The following is a 7,059-nucleotide window of genomic DNA, read 5'->3' as shown; positions in this document are numbered from 1 at the left end:
CAATTACTATTAGTCCTTACGGCAGGGCAATAACCCCTTGAAAAATACCTCGGAAAATGTTTTAATGGTTTTGGGTAGTTTAACTCCTGAAGTTTACAAATCCGCAGGATGACATCTTTAAATCCTTGGGCAAATTGAGACAAAATTAATTATAGGAAAATTAGCAAATGTTGATTTTTTTGTTTAGACACAAAAGGCCTTCCATAGAAAAAAGGGCTAGAATGGCGTCATAACTTCATGACGTCGGGAAAACGTAATGAGTAATATGACGACACGTACAGTATGGCCTGTAGTGTTGTCCGTGTCCGTACTTGAGCTCCTCTTCCAAGACAAAAAACAAAGGCATTTGACGTGTTTCATTCTGCTAAATGGAAACACTTTGCACATGAGTGTGTATGGAATTACATCCAGGCTGAGAAGATGTAAAACCTGTGTTATTCGTGGACTTGTGATTAGTGCGTATGGTGTTCCAAAGCACAGGTTTCACTGTCGAAGATAAAACTTGTAAATTGATCTTACAAAATGGCGGGCGATGATCAAAGAACATCGTGAGAGACTAGTTTTCTCCGATTTGATTGTTTACCAGACGATAGAGCTATTTTAGATGGAAGCGTATGCCATCTGGTGACAGCTGTTCATTAACCAGTGTGTTCGTAGGAGTGCTTAATTTCTCTGCAGAAGATCCATGCGTGAAAATCGGTGAAGTCTTTCAGCAAATGTCGCAGTTTGTAAGCGAGTGCTACAGGTGCAAAATCTCAAACAACATATCACGTGAGAGATATGAAACCTGGCTAGCTAGAACCTCCAAGCACCAGTCCACATATATCAAAAACTACCGCCCACATCAGCCCATTGCTGAACGTCCATCTGAAAAGGGCTGTATTGCAATTCTACGGGGATCTTCCAAATCTTGATCCGGTTGACTCTGGGTGGTTGTAGGATGGGCAGAAAACCGCCTGGAGTAGAACCTACACCAACTGAAGTCATGCTAATTTTGAAGTGTGGCTGTGGAGATATTTACCATTATGCAACAGCATGCTGTGGTTGCGCAGTCGGTCAATGTGCGTGTGCCATCTTATGTCGATGTCTACTCCTTGGAAATTGCACAAATCCGCACTGGTCATCCATCGTAGTCATCCGCACTGGGTATGTGCAACAGTCACCTTCACCGGTCACCAGCACTGGTCATCTGGATCGGTCATCCACACTGGTCATCATTTGCGGTCATCCGCACTGGTCATCCTTTTGTGATCATCCGCATCGGTCATCCGCACTATTCATCCTTCATGATCATCTGCACTGGTCATCCGCACATGTCATCCTTCATGATCATCTGTACTGGTCATCTGCACTAGTCATCGTCCATGATAATCTGCACTGGTCATCCGCACTAATCATCCGCACTCGTCATCCGCGCTGGTCATGTTTCATGATCATCTGCACTGGACATCCGCACCGGTAATCCGCATTGGTCATCTGCACTGGTCATCCTTCATGGTCATCTGCACAGGTCATCCACACTGGTCATCCGCACTGGCAATTCTCACCGGTCACCCGTACTGGTAATCTACATGACATCCTGCGTAATCATCGGGCGTGGTCATTTATTGGTCATCAGGCATAGTCATCCGCTACCATTTCGGCAATTGAAAAAAGGATCGATGGTGGCTGCCCTCAAACTGGAAACTCACTGCATGACCATGTCATCTTGTGTGGTAAACCAGCGTGGTCATCCCGCCTGGTCATCTGGAGTGGTAAACTACACATCATCCTGTGTGGTCATCGGCGAGGTAAAGTGCTTCGTCTTCTTGACAGTGATCTTTGTAGTGATGCACGTGCTAAGTGATGGTTTTGCAGACATTAAAATATATGACCTTGAAATTGTTTGACCTTGAAAACGTGTGACCTTCAGTGTTGGTGAACGTTTTTATTCATGGCAAGTTTTAAGAAGACATTTCGTCATTTTATCTTCAAAAATAGTATAATCCTTTATCTTTTGAATGAACATTTGACATTCATATGACCTTGAAATGCGATGAAGGTCAAGCAAAGTGCAACAGTAATCAAAGCCCACAACACATATAAGCTTAAACCATTAGCTGTAACTGAAAAAATATATTGCTAAAACTAACTATATCATCCTGCTCCGTTAACCAGTTTTAACGGTCCCTCAACAGACCAGCCATTCGGGTTATAGTGTCTGCTAATCATGTAACTGTTGTTATGCATATTAACTCCCGTTTTATCTCCCGGAAAACATAAATAAATACAGTTCTGCTAGTTTATAGCATGCAGTTTCGACTATATTGCAGTCTGGAATCCATCTTGTCCGCCATCTTGAATACATCCAAATGCCCAAGGATGACAGAGTGTCATCCGTCGGATCTGTAATCTACAGACATCACAGAGTTCAAAACAGTCAAAACATTCTCCGAGGTATTTTTTGAGGGGTTAAGGTCAAAATCGGGAAATGACGACCTGACTATATTGAACACCAATTACAGACAGTGGTAAGGAGTTATATATCCAGGGTTACCAAAATGTGTTTGTCTAAAAAAAACCCACAGATTTTAACAACTTTCAGAAAAAGTAAAACAGAATACCAAACAAAAAGTCTAAAACCTCAAAAATAGGGAAACAAATTCACTTGCAAAGAAATAAATATAAGCTAACTTTATCATAAATCTTGAGCGTAAAAACCCAGAGAAATTGTCCAGAATGTTTTTGCAATAAAGGATTAAAAACACAGTCAAAGACAAAGAATGATTGGCAAAATATGTACCAATATTAGCGATAAATGTAAATACAGATTATAGATGTACATTAAGCAGCTTTCACACTGATGTGAACATACGAAAATACCCAGCATGCCTATATATACTCAACGAAAGCGGAGTGAAGCTGACTATGTATGCTCTCAGAGTATAGTTTGGGGACCCAAATGGGCAAACAAGCTCACACGTAACCAGAAAATTCTGGAACGCTGAAGAAGGACAGGTATTTGAGTCACTGACAGCCTTATAAACTAATTAATTCACAAACATTTTAGAGAGCACATAATCACTCTGACCCAAAGAATCTGATTGGGTGCCATGTCACTCCACTTTTCCTTTAACTATTGTACTTTTTAAATTTTTTTTAATGCTCCCTTTTCTCAGGGGAAAGCATTTTTCTTTTCTTTCTTTATTTGGTGTTTAACGTCGTTTTCAACCACGAAGGATATATCGCGACGGGGAAAGGGGGGAGAGGGGATAGAGCCACTTGTCAATTGTTTCTTGTTCACAAAAGCACTAATCAAAAATTTGCTCCAGGGGCTTGCAACGTAGTACAATATATTACCTTACTGGGAGAATGCAAGTTTCCAGTACAAAGGACTTAACATTTCTTACATACTGCTTGACTAAAATCTTTACCAAAATTGACTATATTCTATACAAGAAACACTTATCAAGGGTAAAAGGAGAAACAGAATCTGTTAGTCGCCTCTTACAACATGCTGGGGAGCATCGGGTAAATTCTTCCCCCTAACCCGCGGGGGGTAGGGGAGAGCAGGAGAATTTGTAAAATGAATTATGCAATAACAATAACAAACAATGTATTTCATGTAAGATGTGAGCACAGTAATACCGTATCTACAAAAGACAAAAAAAGTGATAACAATCATGATTATAAATGTATACAAGTATAGTAACGACTTTCCACTGAATTTTATGACTGAGCAACCACTGCAATGATTATGTCAATCAAACATCATCATCATCACACACAAAATATGTGTCGCACAGCAAAATAACCATTGACAAAATCTTCATGCTTTATACATTATCAAAACATTTTCGAAACATCTTTATAATGTACGTACAGTGGTACCTGTGATGAAAGGACACCCCTGGGACCAGCCAAAATAATTATTGTCCCTTCATTGCAGGTGGCCTCTCATGACAGGTATATTTGAATCAAGACAACAGGCAAAAGGACACCAAAAGGTGTCCTTTCACGGGAGGTGTCTTCTAATCGGAGGGGCCTCACATGGTAGATACCACTGTATCAAAATATTCAGTATTGTAAAATACAAATACTCTGCACCGAAAAACACAACTATTCTGCACACAAAAAATCCAAACATTTGTAACACCTTGAGAAAAGTGTCCAAAAATCATCTGTTTTCACTGTGCCTTTAAGCTTTTATAGTCTGTTGCTAATTCCTAAATATTATTTCATATTTTACAAATAGATGATCGAGTATAAAATTGTTTAATCCCAAAGCCACCACCCAGATACCTCGGACAGGATCCAGTGACACATGTATTATAATGCTTAACTTTACTTCATGGTAAACTATGCGCTTTACTTGCGTACATATACACAACCAGTATCTCCAACAGCAGCTCAGTTTACAGAAGATCCATTCTTCTAGTTCAATTGACATCTGAATGACAGGGCTATTTTAAACTCATGGTCTTCAACATCCAAATATAGGTGCACTTGGCTTATTTTAGGTTTGTACTAACAGAGCAAATGAAGTATTATGAACCATACCCAGACCTGGGAATACCTGTTTGCACTTGGAGTATTCTCAAACAAACTTGGTGTATTTCCAGAAAAATGAGCGACATCCATGATTTAAACAGTCGGTTCACACGCGCCTGTCGCATCGTTTATTAAGTTTACCAAAACATTTAAAACAAAAGCTTCTTTCAATGTTTTCTGACAAAAACTGTGATCATGTGTCAAAGTATTGGATCGGCTTCGGGATGCGCTTGTAAAGAAAAGTAGTCTAGGAATTTTTCTCGTCGTATTTTTTTTCCACTGACCGTACTGATCGTATTCTAGACAATCATGCGTACAAAATACGGAGAAATCGTATGGGTTCCCAGGTCTGCATATCCCACCCAAAAAAAATCAACAAAGGCATGCTTATCCATATATGTGACCCTCCACCACGGAATGAGTCGCATGTCACCTTTGCATGATTTTCATATTTTTATATTTTCCTAAAGAGTTTTTTATGCTCTATCCAGTGGTGAAAACCGTTTTAGAAAAGAGCGAAAACTGTTTGAGTTATAGGCCTGTGACTAAGGTGACCCTCACACTGTTACCAGACAATCCCCGGACTTATATTAAGCCTAGCGCAGAACCGCGTGAGGTGACATGCGACTCATTTCGTTGTGGAGGGTCACAATTAAGGAAAACTTGCAGTAGTTACTTTGCTATGACTTTTTCAAGTTTGAAATTGACGGAGTTGCTGTCCATGCCACAGGAAGAAATCGATGGGTTAAAACCAGAACCATTTAACTGGTTTGCGGCCATTTTGAGAAATGGCCACTTGAAGTTTTTAACCCCTCAAAAAAAATAGTAAACACAAGATTACAACCTTCATATTTTAAGCAATAGATATAGAGGAAGAACTGGTCATGTACAGTTGAAATCAATTTAATTGAACTACTCTATCATATGAAAATAACGTATAATTTGTTCTGCTTCCAGAATACGCTCCTTCTTTTTTCTCAGTCCTGGAGCTAGAAAAGCCCAGCGCACCATAGCTGCTTCTGACTTCCAAACAGATCCCACTGTGGCCTGTGCTACAGCAGTCAGAAGCAGCCTCCTCACACATAGCATGTTCTGCTTCCAAGCAAAAGCTTACACTGCAACACTAGTTTAAATTGTTTTAATGTTTATTGCCGCAATAAACACACATATTTCAAGTCACACACTAAACCATCATTAAAGAATTATGTATTCGTCTAATGTATGGCCTAATGAACGCACACCTTTTACACACAATTAAATTGCAGGTATTTTCCCATGGCAAAAAAAACCCACATTCTTTGTTAACATTCCAAAAATAAATTGTATTTTGGTTGTTTTCCTAAGAACTCAATAGTAAATCTTATTTTGTATCAGCTCATATTGTTTTGCATTACACACAAAAACTACAAACCCAGCAACAACGACAAACTGACCACACACAAAACGAACAAAGCAGCACAGAAACAAGCAAGCAAACAAGAAAAGCTTCACTGATGATCAAGCTTGGCGCATTAAAACCAATCACACAAGGACAATAAAATCACGAGTTCTAGATTCTGATTTCATGATACCCTGCGTGTTCATTATCAATAAAAACAAATTGGCATTCTTACCTTGTGATGTACTTTTTTCTTCACAGAAGTGTTGTGCACAAAAGTCAAAATCAAAGTCAGACCTTAAAGCACAGTCATCCCTGTATTTTAGATCACAGTTTCAGCAGAAAACCAAACTCTAAGTCACCATCAGTTTTGTCAATAGAACTTTGATGACCACGTATCAGTTCCACAACTGACATCTAGTGTGCTGGTAAAAAACGTTTTACACACATATGATCTCTGGCCATCTTTCAGAAAGAAAAACTTCCTTGAAACTTGTCTCTTTTTTGGAGCTGGTTCTCCGTCTGTTTTCAGGTAAGTTCTTGTTCCCGTTTCTTCAATTCAGTGACAAACAAAGTCTTTCTGTCGCTCATATGAAGAGAGCGAATAAAAGGCCTGAAAAATGTCTTGCCTTTCTTCTTCTGATATTTTGCTGGAACACATCATTTTACACTTTGAACAGTCGACCTTCTGTACTGCTTTTGCCCTAGCCGTTTCACCGGTTGTCCTTGAGTAAGATTGACCGCTCAGTTTCTTTGTTTTTCTAATATTATTCTTCCAGGTCTTAGGGTTGCTGAGTCTTTTTCGACTAAACTTCTTCTTTGGAGGTGTCACGTAGGATGCCTCCTTCCTCAGAGATGGCAGTTTTTTTGCTGGGGTTCCATAACAAGATGGAGGAGATGCTGTGGTAGATTCACATGAAGGAGCAGTGTCAGACATGTTAGAAGCTGAAGTGAATGCACCATTAGGAAAAAAATCAAAGTTAGTATCCTCTGAGGTGATTGTAGTCACTGGGGTTGAATCAGAGTCAACATATGCTGAAGTAGAAGCACACACAAGAGAAATATTTACAGGTGTTGGGCAGCTCGATTCATGTGGAGGGGTGGAATCACAACCAGTATGTATTGGAGTTGATGCACGAACAGGAGAAAAA

The sequence above is a fragment of the Littorina saxatilis genome, linkage group LG16 (assembly GCF_037325665.1).
Source record: "Littorina saxatilis isolate snail1 linkage group LG16, US_GU_Lsax_2.0, whole genome shotgun sequence".
In the NCBI taxonomy this organism is placed as follows: domain Eukaryota; kingdom Metazoa; phylum Mollusca; class Gastropoda; order Littorinimorpha; family Littorinidae; genus Littorina; species Littorina saxatilis.
Note: the sequence above shows the minus strand (reverse complement) of the source record.